We start from the raw sequence: 22,714 nt of genomic DNA, 5'->3' as shown, positions 1-22,714 counted from the left end.
GTATTGAAGTGAGCTGACCTGGCCGATAGGCCGATAGTTCCTTTCCTCCTCTCCCAGGAGAACTGGGGACTTCTGCGGAATGAAGTCTGGGCTTCGCAGAAGGACACTGACCTGCGTGTAGAGAAGAATGGGGAAGAATCTCTCTCTCTAGATGTTTTCTGATTTTTTCTGACTTACGCGCCCAACAAATAGAACTGCTCTAAGAGTATGCCTTTGATGTGTGGTCGGAGCTGCTGCGGAAAGCCGAGAATTCCGTGGTGGAAAATCCCTATTCTAATTTGAACACTGCTTTGCAAAGTCAACTCCGAAGTTTTCAGAAAGATTTCATGGTCCACTGCCTCTGGGATAAAGTTGAAACTCCTGGGCCAGCCCTGGGTGGAGCCGGAGGAGGGTCAGGGCCGCGAGTGTGGCTGGAACTTGGTCCAAACTTGACTAGTTACTTCCCGGTTGAGCCTCACGTGCTCTTTTCTGAGACGGGTTAACGATAACATCTAAACCCTTAAGGTTTTTGTGAAGATTGAAGGAGGTCATGAAAATAGAGGGTCTGACCTCCCCAAACTCTGAAGTCCTCACTCTCTCTCCCCCCTTCTTACTGCCTTTCCTCTGGACTTGTTAGGTCATACTCAGAGGCAGGCCCCGGCGTAAACATAGAGTCGTGAATTCCACGAGGTTCCAGCCTTCAAGGAGCACATCATACCTGCTAGAACGCACAGCCAAGGAGATTGGTAATGATGTGGCACCGGCTGTGCTGATGGAGTCAGAGAGGGAAGGTCTAATCCAGACAGTTTCCACTGTCCCTCTGGGTCGGAGCAGCACCTTCCCCAGCTTTTATGAATACAGCTGTTTTCATAGCCTCTGCCCAGGAGCGTCCTTCATCGTGTGGGGGAGGGGGTGTGCACAACAGCAGAGAGAGAGAGAGCCCACCAGGGGCTCGTGGCCTCCCAGGAGAATCCAAGGGGATTCAGGCAGCCACTGGTCTGCTCCTGGGCCACCATCCATGAAGGAAGCGCTAAAGGGGGAGAAGATGGCTACCGTCCAGAGATGGGGACAAGGGGCCTTATGGGTGACCATCTCCAGCTCCGGCTCAGGGAAGACAGGCCTGCGGGAGAGTGTTTCTCATATGTGGGTCACTTCACAGTCAAGTTGTCAGAAGGGACGATAAACTGAGCTTGTCTGGAGGCAGAATATTTGAATAGGGTGGGGTCTGTTGAAGACTCCACCTCTCCTTTGGGCCCTCGAAAGCCCCTGGGGGTGGCTATTTGGGTGTTGGGCAGGCAGCGTCCCTCGGTGGTGGGGGCAGTGGCCAAGAATCAAAGGGCCTCCGTCCACCCAACTCACGGAGTCTTGGAGGGCACGAGTGCGAGCCCAGCGGGCCCTGTTCAGTGGATGCAGCCTGTCAAGTGCCCCCCGGCCCCCGTCTCTCTCCTGAGCACAAAAGCCTGTTGTCTGGGGAGCTCAGAGAGTGGGCACAGACCATCCTCTTTTCTCTGTGTCATTAATGTAATCTATTTGATCTCGAGGGTGGTTTTGTTCCAGTCTCTCAAGGGAGTGGGGGGAGGGAAGGAGGCACGTCTTCTGACTTTAGAGACTAGAAATACTTAAACGTGACGATTAAGGCCAAGAGGAAACACGTCTTGGGTCCTCGTTTCCTGGTCAGGAAAGAGCTAATACTCAACGTCTCTTGGACAGTCCCCTCTTCTTTGGAATGCAACTCTGTTTCTTATCATTATTGCTAACAATACAACAGTTGTTTACATTTATTTATGCACCCCTAGCCTCTCTTTCGAGAGGCTTTTGACATACCAGTAAAATAGGTTTACAATGAATACATGAAGGAATCATGGCTAAGAGAAAAGAAAAATAGAAGAGACAAGACAGTAACAGAATAAAGGTAAGAAGACAAATTTGTCCCTCTAGAGGTCTGGGCAGTAGCTGGATGTGGGCCAGGACTCAATTCTGAGCTTCCTGGTAACCACGGTAATGAGGGAAACACTCATATACATGGTGTGCGTCATCAACAAGAAACGCGGCTGCCTCAAAAGCAGGCTCTTTATGATATATTAAGAAATAATATCAATCAAATTCTCGAAAAGATCTAGATATTGGGAGATAGGCTCCTTCGGGAACTCTTAAGTTCATAAATATCTTTAGGGCAGCATTTTCTGAATTGTGTTCCGTGAAACACTGATTCTAGGGTGCATCAAGAGGTGCTCCCCCTCCCCAAAGAAGAAGTGTTCCCCCAAATCAGACACTGTGGCCAGATGAACATAATTAATATTCACACTTAATTTCCCTCTTGGAGATTTGCAATGCCTCTATTCTCCTGAGGACTTGAAAGAGTCTGAGGAAAAGAAATGGGGTAAATTTGGTTCAAATAATTATTTCCCAGAGTTTTTTGGTGACAGTACCAGAATTTGGAGGCACCTCTGGTTTTCCTGGGGCCCTTTTGTGGGAAGTGGGGTACTTTCTAAAAGCCAGGCTCTGTGTCTTCAGGAGAGTTAGTGTGTGCACAAGATTCCTTCCTGGGCTTCCTCCACCTTCTGCCCTGCCCTGGGTGGAGGGGGGCGACTGGGCTCCCCCAGCAAGAGCATCACAGGGACCATCAGGGTCTGATCCCAGCTCCTGCCGGCACCTGGGGGCCCTTGCAGGGCCTTCGGAGTTAAATGTCTACATGACGAACGAAACCCCCCTTGCCGATGTTGGCCTGTCTCGTTTCATGAGACTTCTGCTGACAAGCTTCAGTCTCCATTTCACCTAAGACTCCCCAGGCGTCCCCGGGGCGTGGTGGGGAAAAGCAGGGCAGAAGGTGGGAGAACGCCGTCTTGCCACATGGAGGCAGCAAGATTAATAAATGATACATATCTGTGGGATCTCAACAGGGGCAGGAGGCTGGCAGTTCCGGGTCGGCTTCTTGGAGGAAGTGACACTTTAACAAAGATTTAAAAGATTGGCAGGCGTCATACAAAGGAGAAGGTATGGGGTCCCATTTGGGGCCTGGCTGGAACAAATGGTCAGAATTGGCTCTGGGGGGAACAAATGGCAGGGACCAGGCTGCTGGAGAGGAGCAGGAGACGGAGGGCCTGGCTGACAAGCTTGGGCTTCCTGGTCTAGGGACCAAGGGGAGGCACTGAAGGACCCCCAGGGGGGATGGCAGGGCTTTTCTGTTAGAAAGAGCCTCTTAGTGATGTTGGACGGTGACACAGAAGGACACATACGGACTGAGTGGCTGAGGCCAGGGTCCCCAGCCACCCGCCCAGGGCGACGGCTGCAGGAGAGGGGTGGGGCTCCAGCCTTCACCCTCGGTTCCAGTGGATAATGGGAGGACATGAGCTCTCCGTGCTCCCTGGAAGATTGGCTCTCTCTCTGGCTGGACGTCAGAACAAATTAAGGGCACTTGTCTCACAAGCCCCACCTGGCCGGCAGCATGGTCGGGCCAGGCTGGCAGGGGAGATGTGTCCCCAGCAGCATCTCGGACCTTGGCCACTGGCCTCGGAGCGAGAAAGGCTGTTCCTGCCCTGCCTGTTTAGTGAACGGTAGATAAAAGTACGAGAGACTATGACAGCCAAAGACCTGTGTCAGTGTCACGGTCCGAGGTTTTCCGTGCTCATCAACGCGGCAAACAGAAGCCTCACGCCCTATCAGAGTCCCGGCTGGAGTACAGAAGCAGCCAGAGGCTGGGTGGCCAGGGGCTGGCCACCACATCCCGTATTTCCATCTTGCAAAGTGCGCTCACAAGAATGGTCTCATTTGATTTCTGTCTCAGTCGGTTCTGGCCGCTACAATAAAACTACCATAGACTTGGTGGGGGTTGGGAGGGCGCTTAAGCAACAGACATTTATCCTTCACGGCTCTAGAGACTGGGACCCCCAAGATCGAGGCACTGGCAGATTCGGTGTCTGGTGAGAGCCAGCTTCCTGGTCCACAGATGGCCTGTCTTCTTCATGTGTCCTCACAGGGCAGAAAAGAAGAGAAGGGACCTCTCTGAGGCTCCATCCTCGTGACCTAATTACCTCGCAAAGCCCACATCCCCTAGTCCCGTCACACTGGGGGTTAGGATTTCAACCTAAGGCTTCAGGGAGGAATAAACGTGTGTGTTACAGCACACTGCATTCTGCCCCCTGACGCTGATACTCCTTAAATCCCCATCACTACATCCCATTATCCGGGTGGCCCTCCTGCATCTCCCCCTCTGGGCCAGTGCACCTGCTCCGTCCACTTACCGCCTCAGGTGACCCCTCTCGTGGCATTTATGCCACATTCAGATCACGGCTTCATTTGTATTTTTCACTGCCTGTAGGCAGAGCCCTCCATCAGCTCTCAGAGGTATCCCATGCCGGGCACACACAGGGCTTCGCCAATATTCGATGAATGAATGAATGAATGAATGAATGAATGAAAAGCTTCACTTTCTCCTGTTTAAAAAAACCTTGATGCTCGGGCCTCGGGAAAACTTCCTCCACTCTTGGGGCAGCTGGGCTGGTAGGTCTAACTATGGGCGAATCCGAGCATTGGATTCACTCGTGTTGCCCAGCCGAGGACCTCGGTGGTTTCTGGAATCTGTCCACCGGTATAAGCTTGTCAGGATTTGGGGGCGAGCAGTTATTTTGGTGAATTATGGAGAGTCAGATATCAGCCAATGCCTGCTGATGCTTTGAGAGGGTGGGGATATGAGGGGCATTTTGAAAAATGACTTATTTTGAGGAAAGTGGGATGCTTGCTACGGAAATTTTACAAATGCAGATAAGCAAAATGAATTAAAAAAAATAAATGAATAAGACGATTATCCTATCATTTAGGGCTATTGAGCACCTGGCTGGGCCACTCAGGTTTGAGTAGAGGGAGCCTGGACACCGCCTCTCAGTGGAGGAATGTGACCATCCCACGGCAGGGAGAGCATCCGGGAAGGAGACGCGCTGATGTGGCCATCGTTGGGGAATAGAACTTCTCACAATTAAATCTCAGTACGGACTGTGAAGATGGTCAATGAAGCTACAATTATTTCAGCTGGGAGTCCTTTATTGTTGCACTAAAGTAAAAAAAAAAAAAAAAAAAAAAAAAAAGTCTTGGCTACATGGTGCACAACCGTCTGACCCCGTATAGCGCTTCTCGGGTTTCAAAAGCCACTTTGTTCGCCGCTCACAATTTCCCGGTGGGGATCATCACCCCCGTTTTACAGCCATGGAAACTGAAGTCTAGAAGGGAATAAAGAATTTCTGCAGTGTCAGCACCTCGTGGACTGGGGAACAGATCTAAATATTCTGCTTCAATCCCAGAGGGCTGTCTTCTCCTCCACGTCGCCACTTACCGTGATTACAACCCCCCAGGGGTCACATTCCACACCCAGAAAATTGTAACACTGACCCAAAAGGTAAGACTTCCTTTTTAATGTTTTAACTTTAGCGTGGCCTTCAGCCTTTGACTCTAGAATGCTGTGTACTGAGTAAACATTCCCTCAGAGCTGGATGACCGGGGTTTGATTAGCGGAAGGAATGCTCGGCAGAAGGAACTGGGAAAAAGGGTGGCCCGGCATTTGAAAATGGCACCCAGTTCTTGAGTGAGCAAATATCTGAAAGTCTTTACCACTGTCTGGGCAGTCTAGGTGGGTGCCTACCTCTTGGTGAAAGTAATAGGACTGAGCAGACGATGATCTGGACCCTTGAAAGTCCTCCGGAGACCCTGGTTCTCTCACTCTCGGAGACCCCGCCCCACATCCTGTCATATGTGACGGGACTCCTTCGTTCCATATTATGTATTATGGGGTTTTTGTTATTTTGCTATAAAAAAGTTCAAAAGAACTCTGCAGTTTTGCTTTTAAAATTATTTAGCTAGGGGTAACTTGATTAATTTACCATAAGGTCTTTTTCTTTTCTTTTTTTTTTTTTTCCTTCTCAATCTATTTGGAAATTCATGCCACGTGCAAATATATAACCTCCACACTGTTTTCTAATGCAATGAAATGCTCACAAGTGATAAATTTAACAATTACGAAGTGGCATGGGACACAGTGTTAGCTTTTTAAGACAATTAATTAAACATTTACCTACTTTGATTTTGCTGTTTTTGTTTTGTGTTTCAGAACCAGTTTTTTTTTTTTTTGTCAGCTCTCAAATTTTTTTTGTGGGACCCTTTAAAAAGCTCACAAGCTGGATCCTGGAGCTATGGAGCCTGGCCGATAAGATGATTCTGATTGCACAGAGCCTAGTGCTTTCTCAATGAAAAGGGTCCCCCAAGTCCCTATGGTTGTGTCGTCAGAGCTGAAGCCATGAAGAGAAGCCATTCCTCATTACGAAGTGTTTTTTTGGGCCAAGGGTACACACTTGTCCTGCTCTAAATGCTGTTGCTGGCAGGGACCTTTGCCACTCAGTCAACGGACAGAGTCCAGGAGGATGACCGAATAATCCGGGAGGCTCTGAATTCGCCATCGTTAATTCAGATGGTCCAATTCTGGTCATCAGTTCAGGTCGGTCTGAAATACCAGTGGGCCAGAGAGTGTGATGTGGGAAAAACTCTTACGGAGAAGAAAATGGGCCAGGGAAATGGACTTGCTTAAGCCCAGTCGTGGAAGGAGTTTGGGGGTAGAGAAGGCCACTCACGTCATTAAAAAGCCCATGGCGTGGCAGAGGCTCTGATGAATTTCATCTGGCCAGTCCAACATCTTTTCAAGGGGAGCTTGAACTCCTTTTCATAGATTGGACCCCTTGGGCTGAAATAGGCCAATATTTGCCCAAAGTGACCCGGTGACAGGAACCCAGTGCTGCCTAATTCCAAGGCTCTGCTATGTCTTCCTGCCGTTGCGATGGAGAGACATGCTTACGATTTTTTGGAGGAAATTAGCAGCATGTTTTGAGGTTTGTGCTTGGAATACCAGCAGGCTTAAGGAGATTGCAGGAGCAATGTCTTTTAGGATTTTCCATTTGCAGAAGCCACAATCCTATAACAAACAGTCGGTATGAAAAAACTGGAGAGAAGTAAATTAAGGGCTTACAAGAAGCAATCAAGCCTTTGTCTAGAGTAGTGGAGCCAAGAACCCAGTTGGCTAACAAATCCTCGTGGAGCACCTACCTACTCCGTGCAGGGGTCCCTGAGGGATGATAACCTCTCAGGTTTGGGTCCTCCGGTGCAGACAGGCACGGAAGTGGATAGAAGGAGCTCTGGCCTACGAGTCAGAAGATCAGAATTTGCAAACTTCTCTTCCTCTCCCTGGCTGCGTGGCCTCGGACAAATGAATGCACCTCTCTGAGCCTCGGTTACCATTTTGTAAGATGGAGATGCTAATTCTTGCTCAAGCCACCTTCGGGCTCGACATTCCTGTGGATCCCCGTGGAACTATGGCGTGTGGTAAACTACTATCCTCTTTATGGCTGTCCCTTTGGCAGACCCAGTCTGCGGGGGAAGAGGTATGTCGTTTCTTTGTCCTCGGCACAGGGTCTGGCACATGGTGGCCAGGTACTGGGTGGGCCCGGGAGGAATAAAGCTGTAAATCTCTTACATCTTAGCTAAAATAACCTCTCCTCGTGCACATGGACCTTAACTGGAATCTTTCTGCCCTGTTGATACTTTAAATAATAAAGACCACTTCTTGTCAAGGATCCAAACTCTTCTTGCGCTGACCAGGAGTCTATCAATCCACAAGATGCTTCATTGAAATCAACCTGTTTTGCAAAACAGCTTTATGGTCTTTTTCTGATGAAGCCAGATGAATCCTGCAGCCATCAACCCGGGGAGGGCGTTTCTCCTTTCCTGCAGCTCAGTGTTCACAAATAATCTTCTCTTTTGATCCATACCACCGATTAGGCAAGGGTCCTTTGTAACTCCCGGAATCGCAGCATCCGGGACTGTCAGCTCCAAAAGGGCCCTCGAGAGTTACATATTCCTACTGCCCTAGTGTAGGGGAGAAGGTCTGCTGCAGAGTGTGAAGGAACTTGTTCAAGGTCATAGAGCAGAGCCAGTCTTGCAAGGAGTTGTGTCCCTTTTCCTTAACTCAATGGAAATGGCTACTGTCCAGGACGTCTCTGGATAAAGCCAGCGGTCCTCTCTGGATACGCCGTGTCACCGAGTTGAGCCACGAAGCAGTCTCATCATCTGATGGGTTCCCAGCTCTGTCAAGACTTTTGCCAAGCGCTCTCCGATGCGGCACTCCGCGCAGACCCTGCAGAGAGGGACACACGCTGTGGACGTTCTCATGGCCCAGCTCACGGTCGGAACATCCGAGGGCTGGAGTGGCCCTGGGGTGCTCTGCAGCGTGGGTGGAGGGGACTCTCGTTCTCCCCGGCCATAAACTCACAGGGCCGTGGGAGAGGTGGGAGAGGACTGGTGTCCTGGAAGGCGGGCCTGAGAACAGTGGGGGGTTGGTGGCCACAAGAGCCGTCCCGAATGGCCTGTGCAGTACCTTGATCTGGAACATGCCGGGGGGTTGTTGGCTGCAGTCACAGATTAGTCAGATTCCCAGCTGGCGTCTCCGAGCAGGGAGCTGCGGTGAAAAGGCCTGAGTGACTTCCTTCCTCCTTCACTAAAGCAGGCCTGGAGAGTGAGGCCCTCGCACTGTAATTACATGTAGGCAGGAAACAAAGCTAAGACCTGTCTCCAAGTGAGGAAGGAAGGAAGACATCCAGGGCTCTGGGGATTCTTTATCTTCTGTTCTTGAGGCGCTGGGAAAATAAGAACTGCTATCTACTTTTAAATCTTTGCCAACCCTGGCGAAGTGGGTATTATTAGCCTTAGTCCACAGAGAAACGATAGAGTGAGTTCCCCACGGCTGCGGTGCCAGTGGCTCGTGTCACGGAGCTGGGGCTGAATGACACTTCTGCCTGACTGCAGCCCCCGCCGGTCTCTCTGCCTCGGCTGTATGTGGCCTGGACACTTTCTCTTAGAGCTCAGGGTGGCCTCCTCGCGTCGCACAGGACGCCTGACCAAGCAGGCCGAAGTCCAGTACATGCTTTTGTCCATACCCCGTGCACCCCGGGCTCTCTTCTGCTTCTGCCCAGAGGGAAGGGGACCTCCTCTGCACAGACTCTCTGCTCAGGAGCCTGCTCCCCCGGGGCCACAGCCGCCCCCCAGGGGCACCGTTTTGGTACCACGCAAAGGTACTGTGATGGCCTTATGTTAGCAGGGGTCATTGTAACTTCCCCGGGCCTCAGCCTTTTCTCTTGAAAAGTGGCGATCTTACTCCGACCACCTGCCGCGAGCCCCGGGCCAGGCACAGAAGGGTTAGGGCTGCACGATGCACTCACTGTTTGTATATGTGTAACCTGCCGGGTGGCAAGGCCATGCGACGCATCCCTTAAATTCTGACGCGCGTGGTGTTTCCTACTGGCTGGTCCAGTTCCCGGGGTGGGTTTCGGTAAATGCAGGCTTCCCTGCTGGACCGTGTGGGTACGAAGTAGATGACCCTGGCCTTCCCCGAGGGGCTGCCTGTGACCACCAGATGGGAGAAAGCTGTGTGTGTGTGTGGGGGGGGGGTGTCTCTGGTTTAGATACAGGCCAGGGGGAGATGCGACAGCCAGCACCTCTTTCCCCTCTGTCAGGAGAGTGACAGAGCCCCGCCCCACCCCAAATCACCTGCACTGGTGCCCCCTGAATGCACAAGCCCTTTTAAAGCAAATGTATTCACTTCCCTCTGCTTTCCAGGCGGGTTTCTATTTGTCAGGATGCACCCTCTCGCCTCTGGCAACATCCCTGGGCAGCAGCCTTGGGGCTGCTTCGCCCTCCCCCCCCCCCCCCAACCCCAGAGCGTGAACCACAGTGCCGTGGGCACAGTAGGTGCTCTGGTTACCTTGCTTGAAGAAGTGCCTAAGTGAACGCCCTGGGCGGTTCTGACCTTGCTCTGGCATCCCAGGGCTTTGTGACCTTGACTTGCTCCCCCTTCCCCACGGGGCGGCGGCTCGCAGGGCCTGGGCCTGACCGGCTCCCCTTCTCCGCAGGCCCAGGCCCATTAAGCCGCCATCTTCTCTCACCTCATTATCGCCTTGGCCTGGGGAAGCCTCCGGGGAGGCAGGGAGCCCCTGAGAGCGCCGAGGTTTCCCCTCGGCCCTCCCCCTAGAAGACAGCAAGCCAGCCCCGGAGGGAGTGTCTTCTCTGCGGTTTGAGAGAGGCCTTCTTTCCTCGAGCTCAGTAAACACACCCCAGAGCGGTGGGAGCCGGGGCCAGTGGCCCGGGCGCCTTTGCCTTTGGCTTCCCAGAGCCCGGCCTTTATCTCCGGGGCAGATAAGAGCCCAGGCTGGGCTCTGTGCTGCGGGAAGGGGAGCGGGGGAGGGGAGCGGGAGCCATAAAGCAGGGCGGGGCCGACGGTTTAGGACGGGGTCCTGGGGAGCCAGAGCTTTGAACTCTGCCCTCTGAGGAGAGGAGGTCTTTATGGCAGGAATGAGGCCCCCAGCCGGGCCCTGGGCACCCTGACTGCCGGGCGAGACAACAGAGCCCCCGAGGTGGGACCGGCTGCCGGAAACGGGGCTCCGGGGCTTTATTGACTTGTAAACGACACCGTTAAGAGGAAACCCTCACCTTGGCTGGAAACAGCTGTGTGAGTGGCTGTAAATCTGGCCGGGACCGCGCGTTCCCTGGGCGGGAGAGGGGTGGGGGGAGGGGGAGACAGGGGTGCGGTGGGACGGGCCCGTTGTGACCGCGCACAGGAAGGGGGCTGATGAGCGGGGCTGAAGACAGATTCCCCCCCCCCCCCCAAAGGGGAGAAAAGCATTCCCAGAAATATACGAGTCATCGTCGGCAATGTCAACCCAGAGAAAGGGACATCGCGAAGCCCCGGACGACAGAAAACAGTGTGTGCGCGGTGAGGGGAGGGACTGTGGGTCGAGCCCATCTTGGCTTCCGCAGACAAGTCCATGAGCAGCCCAGGCCTCCCATAAAAACGAAACATAATAATACCCTTCAAAGGGTATAATAATTCAGGGAGATGATAGGAGAGCACCTTGCCCATGGAGAGGCTCCAGAAATGAATCTTCTTTCTTCTCCCGTTGATAACAAAACAATATGGAGATTTGGGATCTTGGCTAGCTTTTTTTATTGGGGGGGGGGATCTTTGTCATTTCGTGGAATTAGATAACTTTGCAAAACAAAAGACAAGACTGCTAGCTGCTTAAGGGCAGTGAAGGTCCTGCCTTATTCAGTTTTGTTTGCTTAGTTGCAAATAAGAAACTTGGTATGGAATACTGAGAATGTGTTTGATAAATGTTGGATTTAAATAAGAGAGGGAAGGAAGGGAGGGGGCAGGAGGGAAGGAGAGAGGAGAGAAGGAAGGAAAGGGGAAAGGAAAGAAGGAAGGAAGGGAGGGAGGAAGACAGGAAGTAGAAAGGAAGGGAGCAAGGAAGAAGGAAGGGTGGGAGGAAGAAGGGAAGGGAGGGAGGGGGGAAACAAGGTCATTTTCTTCTGGATCCAGTCTAGTAGTTGGAACCCAGAGGAGCGAAGGAAGTAAGATTTGCTGATTTCAACGGCCAGCCAATGCATCATAAAACTCCGTTCTCACAGCCACCAGGAAGACCCTGAGAATGATTGCCCAAGTTGTGCCATTTACTTATTAACCAAGAAGTAAATTTGCGTTATGGGCACGTTATTTACTCTGTTGGAAAATACCTTCTCGGCGCTCCTGTTTTCTCCTTTCTGATGGTAAGATTTAAATGAGGTAATATGCGTGAAGCTGTTAACACAGCAATTGGAAAACAGTAAATGCTCAACACGTGCTGGATGTTATTACCCTTCAGGATGGAGAGGCTGGCCCAGAGCGGTTAAGTAACTTGGCTAACCCACGAGGCTGAACGATGTCATAGCCCGGATTCCCACCTGGCTCCTAACGCTCACACTCCGGATTCTGCGCTAGGTTCTGGTGCTGCGGAAACACCGTGAGCTGTCCTGGTGCGAGGGATCCCCGCAGCCGGATGGTCTCGACGTGAATTGTCAGCTGTAACTTTTTTGGAGATACACCTTATCCGCTCAGCTCGTGAAAAGTTCACGGGCCCTTGGGATCCTTATCTCTGCCTGAGGAATACCTTCGTTCATTAATGAGCAAACCACTGAGTAAATAAATAAACACAAGCAAAGGGGAGGCCGAGATGTTAGGCAAACATTTGCAGAGCACGATGCCAGGCCTTTCCGGGGCTGGGAGCTGCCGAGATCTACCCCCGCTCAGATGCCCAGGGCTTGCCTGGAAGACAGAAAGTCTCCTTCAGGAAACCCCTGGGGGCTACCTAGACTCTGTACCCCAGAGACGCCTTCTATCTCTGGGCATCAGTTTCTCATCTGTATGACAAGGACGCAGGGTGACATGTGGCATTTTACAGCATTTTGATTCCTTAATGATTCACAGTGAAAGAGATCTGAACCCAGGAATCGCCAGGGTGCCTCCGTGTCTGAGAGCCCAGTCTGATTTTTGCAGTGACTTGAGTGTTTTCAATGATTTGGGGGGATTATCAAATGCAGACATAGCTCTTACTGCGTGCAAGGCACTGTTCGAAGTGCTTACAAATACTGATTTATTCGCTCCTCATCTCAGTGCCATGAGGAAGTCACCTTTATTCCCATCCCCTTTTCACAGATGAGGAAGCGAGGCCCGGACTTTGGAGAATCCGAAGCTGAGCAGCCTGGGTCCTCCAGGCTGAGCAGTCTCCTCTCAAAACTGATGAAAGCAGAATGGGTTTCACTTTGCCACATGCCTTTCAATCTTCCAAGGAAGGATGGAATAAAGGAGGTAAAGGTGGGGGCAGAGAAGAAAGATGGCTGATGTGCAGAAAACGGAGATGCGTTCGAGAGAAAGTGGGTGGGAGGGTCGGGGGATCTGGGCTCTCTTTTTTGGGGTGCAGAAAGGAGGATGTCTGGGGGCACCTGGGTGGCTCAGTGTCATGATCTCACGGGTCGTGGGTTCGAGCCCCACGTTGGGCTCTGTGCTGACAGCTCAGGGCCTGGAACCTGCTTTGGATTCTGTGCTCTCTCTCTCTCTCTCTGCCTCTCCCCTGCTTGTGCTCTCTCTCTCTCTCTCTCTCTCTCTCTCTGTCAGAAATAAATAAACATTAAAAAAAATTAAAAAATAAAAAGAAAGAAGGACGTCTGGGCACCTGTGCTGGAATCGGTCCTCCAGAACTCACCCTCACCCAATGACTTCCTGACCATCCATCTAACAATTCCGTGCACCCCTCCTTGATTCTTGGGACGTAGCTGGCAGAGACCAACGCCCCGGGACCGCGAGTCCTGTTCCGGGTCCCAGATTGGCAGAGAAAACTTGGAGGAGAGGCAGGGCTTCTGATGTCCTCGCCTGAGCCCTGGCGGCCATACCTGCCACATTCCATTCTTCAGACTTTAAAAGCCTCCTATTCTTTTACAAATCACTGGTTCAGGCCTAAATTATCCAGATAATTGAGCCGCCTGGCCCGTCACTTTGTTGGCATAGACACCATTTATGTGTAATCTGAGAATATTCTATCTGCTGCGGAGTTTCTTCCAAAGGCATTATTTCTAACCTTCTTTAAGAACAAATTTCCTGTTGCCATGGAGATCATTTTTCGGCTAATTTTATCGGGTGCAGGAGCCTGGGCTGGGAGCCCCTTTTGCACATTTCCCAAGTTGTCTGCTCTGGAGAGTCGTGGCTTGTCTTTGTCAAAGAGGCTCTGGACCTCAGCGTCCTTTGAACCAGAGCAGTCAGGTGATGGCCAACACTTTGGTTTTGAATTCTCAAAGCCTTGACATCATTTGTATAGGCACTTCCAATTTGTTTTAATGAGAAAACCCTTAGAGATTGGGGGGCTCAGTTTTATAAATACATGCTTTCGGAGACCTGCTCGTGAGCAAACTGTTAAAACGAGACATTCCTGAGCTAGAAAAGACTAGAAAATTCCAAAAGCCTAAAAGGCATTTCTTGAGCACCGAACCTGCCGTCGCTGAGGTGCACGAGGGGAAGCAGAGAAATAGGTCCTGAAATCTGTCCCCAGAAAGTTTGCCATCTGGTGAGAATTAAATCGCTTGAGAGCTGGGAGGGCCCCCAAGGATCATCCCTTAATATTCTCATTTTGCTAGTTGGGAAGTTAATCCACACTCTCGGAGCTGGTACTCGGGAGAGTTGAAAACCAAGGTGTCTTGGCTCCCGGTCACTTGGGACAGAGTTGGTATAAACTGGACCACACCTCTCTCCAGGCTCCGCCCCCTCTTCCCGCCCGACCTGCTGTGCTCCCTACTGTCCTCACCTCCATGCCTTGTACATTCAGGTACTGCTCTCTGGAACCCACTGTCGCCCTTTTGGACACTTTGGTATCCTTCAAGGCTCGTCTCAAATGTCACCTTCTCTGAAATTCCCTAGCCTGGCTTTCATGTGGAGCCCGCACTCTGCTAGAATTATTTGTGTGTGTGTGCCATCTTGTCCAGTGAACATGGAACCACTTGAGCATGGTGTTCTATTAATCTCTGCGTTACGGTGTCTAGGACAGGACCTGGCATGGAGGGTGCCCTCGATGAGTGCCCGAAGAAATCAATGGTCCTAAAAGCCAACATAGAAGAACTTACTATGCACCGGACCCTGTATGAATGCATTAACTCTGTTTTGGTCTGTTTGGGCTGCTGTAACACAATGCCACAGACTAGGTGGCTTATAAACAGCAGAAATAACTTGCTTAAAGTTCTGGAAGTCTGAGGTCACGCTGCCGGCACGGTCAGGGGAGGGCACTCTTCTGGGTTGCAGACTGCTGATCCCTGGCCATGTCCTCCCACGGTGGAAAGTCCCAGGGGGCTCTCTGGAGTCTCTTTTATAAGGGTGCTGGTCTCACTCAAGAGGGCTCCACGCTCATGATTTGAGCACCTCCCAAAGGCTCCACCTCCTAATACGGAAACCTTTGGCAGTTAGGATTTCAACACATGAATTCTGGGCGGACACAGGCATTCAGATCATGGCAGCCTCACTTAATACTCTCACGGATCCTAGGCGGTCGGTACGATTATTACCCTGTTGGGCTGTGGAGGCCCTGGGGCCCCGCAGAATCACCTGCCTAAGCCGCTCAGCCGGAGTGTCCTGGAGTGGGGGTCCAGTCCCAGGCGATCTTGCCTCCAGTGGCAGCTGTAGCAGCTACTCTGGATGCTTTTGCAGTCAAGTTCAGTCCCGTGCCGCAGGTGTAAACCTCCTTGTGTAGCTGAGGACATGGACGCTTAGTGAACGATAAAATGACTCTTCCAAGGTCACACACACACATACACACACACACACACACACACACATCCGGCCACGGAGCTGGGATTTGAAGCTGGGAAGTCTGGCTTTGAAGCTGCTGCTTTTCACCATGTCAGCAGACCGAGCTTAAGGTTGGGCGTAAACCAACATGGCGCTGACCATAAATAATTTAGAGGCAGTTTCTCTCATGAGACTTTCCAATTTTCTCTTATAATCCCTACTTTAAATACGTCAATTGAGAGCTCGTTCCTACTCTGTAGCGCAGAAAACCCCAAGGCTTTTCTATTCTTTGTGTGTCTGAGCCACATAATAAGCGTGGGTACAGGGTGTGTGTGTGTGGGGGGGGAATCAGCTCTCTCCATCAGAGGAAAACGTCCCCGGTACTGAGACTGCGAACAAATGGCTCTTGATTCTGTTGCTGCTATTTAAATAATATCTTTAACTTGAGATCCTTGAACGTGAACTTTTCAGTCAAAGGAATACATGGAAAGGAACCAAATTATCTCCCCTGGAGAAAGGAAGACGCTGACCCCCCCGTCTGTGTCGGGGACCCCCAGGAAGGCCAGCTACTTGCAGTGTGCCCGGGTGACATGTGACGCTCGTTTACATCGCCCTTTCCCCCCGCTAGTGGATCGGGAACGTCCTCTAGCCTAGATGTGGAAGGCTGACGGCAGGAACCGTCAGTCCTGGTCTTGTCGCCGGTGCCACCTTCTCCTGGGGACTCGGCTCGTCCAGGCCAGGCTGGTCACCACATGGGGCAGTAGTGGTTTCAGAAGGGAACTTTCTGTCGGGCTCCTCCTGTGCTGTTACCCTCACTGTGTGTATGAATGGCTGAAAAACTAAGGGAATCAACACGCTGATGGCCTTGGCCGCAAGAGCTTAGAGCTCGCCTGCCAGGGAGTCTTCCTGGTGAGCCCTTGCTTTGTCCTGATGGTCACATGCCTGCCCTTTTGCCCCAGCCTTCAGCTCTTACTGGGCTCCTGGAAGCACATTAATGTATTACTTTGAATCATCATATTCACCACCAGACCCGCCTGCAGGAGTTGTAGTAGGACTCTAGTGAAAGCCCACAAGTCCTTCTAGAGCAAATGTCCCTGATCCACGCTCTTGCGTCGTATGGACGGGTTTGCAGGAGCTGGTCTAGGCCCCGCCGAGTCAGGAGACAGCTAGTGGTCAGGATGATAGGTTATCGGGGCGTTCCTGCAGACCACACAGACAGCTGCCCAGAATTTCCCTGCTGTCTGCTTTCTCCCCAGTCAGTCACCATGACCTCCTCCCAGCTGTTCTGACATTCCATTCTCAAGGCCTAAGGCGTACTCGGTGGCCAAGCTAGCTGTCCCATCACTCCCTGGATTCTTAGTGCAGGAAATGAAACAGCCCACCATGGCGGAGTCTCCATTTCAGGGATCCGGGGGGACATAGTCATGTTTGAGGCAGGACCGGCATTGGCGAAGGAGGCAGGGCACGGTCAGCGCGGGAGCAGGGAGGACGCTCTGGAGCGTAGAGGAGGCAAATGTTTAGAGGCAGCTCCTTGTAATAGTCAGGAGCTCTGTAATAGTCATTTCCCTGACTCTTTCAGGAACCCGATTCGGTAGACGTTCTCATTCCCAGCTAACAGGTAGATAAAGTGAGGCCCAGGCCGACTGCCACCTGGCTACAAGAGACAGAACTGGCTGAGTCTGGTTCCAAAGCCCGGCTTCTATCTGCGCTCACAGCCCCATCAGAATCAGCCCTGAAACAAGGTTCACATTCCGAGTCGTTCATTATACAGGGAAAGAGCTTCTGAGGCCTGTTGAGGTTGATTTGCATAATTCATTTTTAGAACATTAATTAGCCGGGATGTGTAATAGTTCTTGTGCCAATTTGTGTTTCAATTTCAAATGCAAATACAAATTAGCAAATGTTATTCCTGTGGCACCTTAAGGATGAAACATTTGCTGCTTGTAGTGAGTATTAATCTTTACATTTCTGAAACCATGACTGATAGAAGCGATAATATCCTCTAATTTGAAGGATCGAGAAAAAAAAAATCCAGTCTGGTGGGGGAGGGCGAGTAAGAGGTAATTTTTTTCAGCAAAAGAAAACAGCATGTCGGGCATCCATCCATCCATCCATCCATCCATCCATCCATCCATCCTTCCATCCATCCCTGCATTCATCCATCCATCCGTTAAATAGCATTGAGTGTGAAGTAAGTGTCAGACTGTGTGGTAGGAGACAGAGATGGTTCCAGAGAGCTCGCACACATAGCGGGAGAGAGTTCTGTCACTAAACAAGTACACTATATGGGGATAGGCTTCAGAACAGAGCTCAGCTTTCAAGTGGTGGAACCGAAAGACCGGAAGTCCCCAGGAATGGTGCCCAGGCAATGGGACACCGAGCGAGCCACATCTTGAAGTGGCAGTTAGAGCAAGCCACGTGAGAGCAGATATTGGTGGCAGGGCGGTGGTGGCAGTGAGATCCCTGTGGGAGAACACCTTCCGTGTGAGATCTGCCGTGCCCGAGGAACTCCAAGCCATTCTGCCCAGTTGAAACGTAGGCTCATTTGCAGCTGGCAAAGCAGCGGGGAAGGTGACGGAAGGCTTGTCTGCAGGCTGCGTTGTTGGGAATTCACTCTGCTGACCTTTGAGAGCCACTGGTTGAAGGAGCAGGTCAGACTGACATTTCAGCTCTCTCAGGAGCCCTTGTGGAGAATGCCTGTGGGAAGGAGACTGTAGACAGCTAGTGGACTATTGAGACAACCTGTTGGGACAACCTTCAGAAGAGAAGTGATGAGCTGGGCAGTGGCAGAGGAAGTAGACAGGAGGGGACATCATAAAGAGATATTCCAGGAATGTCCTTACTGGGGAAGCTCTCTGGGGCCGGGCTTAAGAGCATAGGCTGGGAATCCTATGCACCTGCTCTCTTTCCATCCTGGCTCTGACCTTGGGCAGGTCCCATAGTGCCCTCTGCTTCCCATCTCATATTGCCATGGAAAATACACCAAGTCTGAGCAAATCTGAAAGGAAGGACAGCTTCAGCATCATGTTGGGGACAGCGTCTGGGGGAGCTGGCTGAGGCAATGTGCGCTTTTATCTAGATAACAGCCACTCAGTCATTGAAACATCATCATGGGCAAGGCCAACTTTCCCTATGGACGCTAAAGTTGAGTGATGGTGGGCAGGCACCTGGGTGGCTCAGGTGGTGAAGCGTCCAACTCGTGATTTCGGCTCAGGTCATGATCTCATTGTTTCGTGAGTTCAAGCCCTGCATCGGGCTCTGCGGAGCCTGCTTGGGATTTTCTCTCTCCTCTCTCTCGGCCCCTCCACTGCTTGTGTTCTCTCTGTCTCTCTCAAAATAAGTAAGCTTAAAAAATTATTTTAAAAAATGATAAAGTTGAGTGATGGAACCCTCCACAGATGGTGATAGCCTACCTTCTAAGGGCATATACCAGAATGTATAACCTTTAACTAAGCCTGTAGAAAGCCAGACTGGAATATACGTTAATCAAATGTAGCAGTTAGTAGTGACATTTGATAAGCTGATGTCACATTCCTGTGGGACTTTCGGTAGGGATGACACTCAAGAAATGAACAAACGGGACCTTCCTTGAGTGGACCCGATAAGGGTGACTTCACCTTGAGCCTGCAAATGTTCAGCTCCCATTTCGTTTTCATAAAGTGATGGGAAGCGATGAAGGTTCTGATCAGAGCTTCTCTGGGACGCAGCTTACCCAAGTGACTAAGAAGTTTAGGTGGGATGACTTTTTAAAGGTCCAGTTCTGTTCTTTCTGTAGTTTCTTTAAGAGTCATTTCCTGTGAATGTTCCGAATCTATCAACCCATAATTATTTATCTATTATGACATGGTGGTCATTTTGTATTGCAGGGTTTCCTCATGGAGAGAAGGACAGGGTGCTTCTATAGAGAAAAATTCCCAGGGTATTAGATAAATCTAGATTTTGACGTTTATCGAAAGTCATCTAAACTGACTTATTCTAGCTTTTGGAATGCCACTCTTTCCCTGTCAGTGTCACATGCTCAATATGGAAAGGCTGTAAACTCAATTTATATTGTAATTCTGCAACTCGTGGAAATAAATTTTGGGTCTGACTTCAACCGGTGTCAGTCCTGAGAATATGAGCAATCGGAGATTCTTTTAGGGTGGGCACGGAAGTTTCCCGGTTTTCAGATTGTACTTTAAGCTAAGTATTTAAATGAATTTTTTTTTTTTACAGTTTATTTATTTATTTTGATGGGGGGGGGCGCAGAGAGAGAGGGGGAGAAAGGATCCCAAGTAGGCTCTGTGCTGTCAGCAGAGAGACTGATGCGGGACTCGAATTCACTCGAACTCACTCGAACTCACGAACCGCGAGATCTTGACCTGAGCCGAAGTCTGATGCTTAAACGACTGAGCCACCCAGGCAAGTTGCTGAAGTAACTTGTCCTCGCAGTGTCACTAGTTGTCATCTACCAGTACTAGAAAGTAGTCTATTCCCCTGCCACTTTGACCAAATACCCAGATAACTAATTTCAGGCTGCCAATTTGGAGAGCTAGTTGCCCAGGGTCTAGGACTATCTGTGTCACCGACCTGCCGGTGTGGCTGCGGCTACCGGGGGAGCCTGCCGTCATTAACACCGCGGGATCTCGAGAGGCCACCGCAGTGCCCGCTGCCGTAATGTTCCTCTAGAGTCAGAATCCTCGGATGCCATGCCACCAGGATGGCCGACGTGCTGCTGCCACTCCCGGTGCCACAGCCCGCGGGCGCTGTCCCGCTGGCCCGTCCCTTACCACACTCATCCCCAGCGGAGCTGTGTTACCTGAGCAGACACCCCGGAGCCCACGTCTGGCTGCCGCGTGTCTTGCTGTTGCTAGAAGCAAAAGTAGGAAGAACAAAGTGGCTTCTCTCTTCCTCCTGCCTTTCACGCTCCTGGCAGAGCCTCTCCCTGGCAGAACCAAATCCGAAGCCATCTGGCAAGGGAATCTGGGCTTGCATATAGTTTCCAGGCTTCCAGCCTCCTGCAATTCGGAGCGGGGAGGGGGAGGGGGAGGGGGAGGGGGAGGGGGAGGGAAGCTGTTAGCACTCAGTAAAATGGTTGGTGCATATGTTATCACCAGACAAGTGAGTAGGCACAATTTCGAGTTGAAACAAATCAACCCCCCAGTGGCAACAATGGCCCCACCTATTTCCTTCCTGTATCCACGCGATGTACCTTTTCAGCTTCTTTCATGAAGAAGTGGGGTCAGGGCACCTGGGCGGCTCAGTCGGTTGAGCGTCCGATTCTTGATTTCGGCTCAGGTGGCGATCTCGGGTGAGTTCGAGCCCCACAGCAGGCTCCTCGCCGACAGTGTGGGGCCTGCTTGGGATTCTCTCTCTCTGCCTCTCTCATTCTCTCTCAAAATAAATAAATAGGCTTAAAAAAAAAAAAGAAGTGGGGTCTAGTTCCCCACCTCCTGAATCTAGGCTTGCTTTGTGATTTGCTTCGACCAATAAAATATAGCAAAAGTCAAATATGCAGGTTCTGAGCCTAGGCCTCAAAGGGCCCATGTGCTTCCACTTACTATCTTTGGAATCCTGTCTCCACCGAGAGAAAAAGCCCAGGTCAGCCTGCCGGAGGTTAAGAGACTGCGTGGAACAGAGATAAGTTGTGTCAGTTGAGGCCTCTCTAGACCAGTTAAGCCCTCGTCACCCCGGCAGATAACCAGAGACACATGAGTGACGCGGCTAAGAACAACCAGTCGCCGCCCCTGAGACAATTCGTTGACTTGTGATTTTAAGTCACTAAGTTTTGGAGTTGTTTGTTATGCAGTAGGAGTTAACCGATACATGGGCTCCCAACAGTGCGAAATCTAGCAAAGCGAAGATGTACGTGCTTGGAATGGAAGCAAATGGTGGAGCATCAGTGAATCGTGCAGGAAGCCACATCTGAAAGATTTTCAAGGGGGAGGCACACCCCGTGGACTGATTTTCCATGGACTCTTCCAATGAGAGATGAAACTTGAACTGGGCATTGAAACCCAAGCAATGTTTCAGACAGATTCTGTGTCTCCCTCTCTCTCTGACCCTGCCCGGTTCATGCTCTGTCTCTCCTTGTCTCAAAAATAAATAAACGTTAAAAAAATTTTTTTTCAATCACACTTTTCATAGCTAACATTAAAAATAAATAAATAAAATAAAAATAAAATCACACTTTGAAGACAGTGTAATAAATGAGAAAGTATTTGTTTTAGAACAGAAAGTGAAAAAAGCCACACGAAACTATACCTGGAATTGTCACCAGGGTGGCCAAATATTTAGAGAAATGGTTATGTAACTTAACACAATTGAATACAAAGAAGTCCGGCACAATGGGTGACAATTTTGAAGTCACCACTACTTTCTGTTTCACTCCGTAAGTATATTTTGTTTGGCCTGTAACGGAGTCCGGTCCGTCTAATTAGACATAGTAACATCATATGTATATATTTTATTTTATTTTATTTTATTTTATTTTATTTTATTTTATTTTATTTTTTATTTATATAGTTTTAAAATTTTTATTTATTTTTGAGAGAGAGAGAGAGAGAGAGAGCACACAAGTGGGGTCGGGCTAGAGAGAGAGGGAGACAGAGGATCTGAAGCAGACTGATAACAGAGATCCCGATGTGGGGTTCGAACTCAAGAGCCATGAGACTATGCATGACCTGAACCGAAGCCGGATGCTAATCCACGGAGCCACTCAGGCGCCCCCACGCAAGTGTGTATTTTAAAACAAGGTAAATTGCCGCAAATATTTTTCTAACGAGAATATCAATGTATAGTTATTGAAGAAACTTTGGGATTTATAGAGAAGAAAAATTTCTCACCTAAGCTGTAATCCCATCAGCAGAGATACAGTCACTGTTTTTGCTTTGGTGTATTTCTTTCCAGTCTTTTAAAATACATGTTTGCACAGCTGATATCAAGTGGTAGGTATAGTTTCGTGTGGATTTTTTCACTTTCTCTTTTAAAACAAATATTTTCTCATTTATTACACTGTCTTCAAAGTGTGATTTTATTTTTATTTTATTTATTTATTTTTAATGTTAGCTATGAAGTGTGATTAAAAAAAATTTTTTTTAATATTTATTTATTTTTGAGACAGGGAGAGACAGCATGAATGGGGGAGGGTCAGAGAGAGAGGGAGACACAGAATGCGAAACAGGCTCCAGGCTCTGAGCGGTCAGCACAGAGCCCAACGCGGGGCTCGAACTCACGGGCCACGAGATCATGACCTGAGCCGAAGTCGGATGCTTAACCGACTGAGCCACCCAGGTGCCCCATAAAGTCTGATTTTAAATGGCTTCTTAGATTTCACCTTCTGAAAGAACCATTATTTCTTTAATTTCCCCCACTTTGCTGGGCATTTATATTATTTACCGTTTTGCTGTATTGTAAGTAGCTCCATGAGCTACTATACATATAAAACATTCTATATAACATTCTATATAAAACATTTTGATTATTTCCTTAAGAGCCCTTGCTAGAAGTGGGCCAAAGTGTACCCATTCCTAAAGGGGACTTGGTTTGTATTGCCAAATGTCTTCTTTTCCCAGAGAGGGGGTT

The 22,714-nt window shown here is 50.1% G+C and overlaps 2 long non-coding RNA genes across 5 annotated transcripts in view; one reads left to right on the top strand and one right to left on the bottom strand.

Moving 5' to 3' along the window:
• Positions 1–22,714, top strand: part of LOC109498394 — an 82,694-nt gene that overhangs the window by 13,750 nt on the left and 46,230 nt on the right. For 2 of the 4 annotated variants that reach the window (XR_006595964.1, XR_006595965.1), the window contains exons 2-4: positions 4,797–5,368; positions 6,077–7,397; positions 12,539–12,691. This is a non-coding gene — a long non-coding RNA (uncharacterized LOC109498394). Of the gene's footprint in view, positions 1–4,796; positions 5,369–6,076; positions 9,084–12,538; positions 12,692–20,971; positions 21,690–22,714 lie in introns of those variants that run through there. The other 2 variants (XR_006595966.1, XR_002741312.2) reach the window with 2 other exon arrangements.
• On the bottom strand, positions 5,840–10,553 carry LOC123384608. The gene is made up of 2 exons (XR_006595967.1): positions 9,954–10,553; positions 5,840–8,149 (listed from the first exon to the last, which is right to left on the bottom strand). It is a non-coding gene; the product is annotated as an uncharacterized LOC123384608 (long non-coding RNA).

The sequence above is a fragment of the Felis catus genome, chromosome A3, assembly GCF_018350175.1.
Source record: "Felis catus isolate Fca126 chromosome A3, F.catus_Fca126_mat1.0, whole genome shotgun sequence".
Lineage (NCBI taxonomy): Eukaryota > Metazoa > Chordata > Mammalia > Carnivora > Felidae > Felis > Felis catus.
Note: the sequence above shows the minus strand (reverse complement) of the source record. Positions and strands in the feature narration are given on the sequence as shown.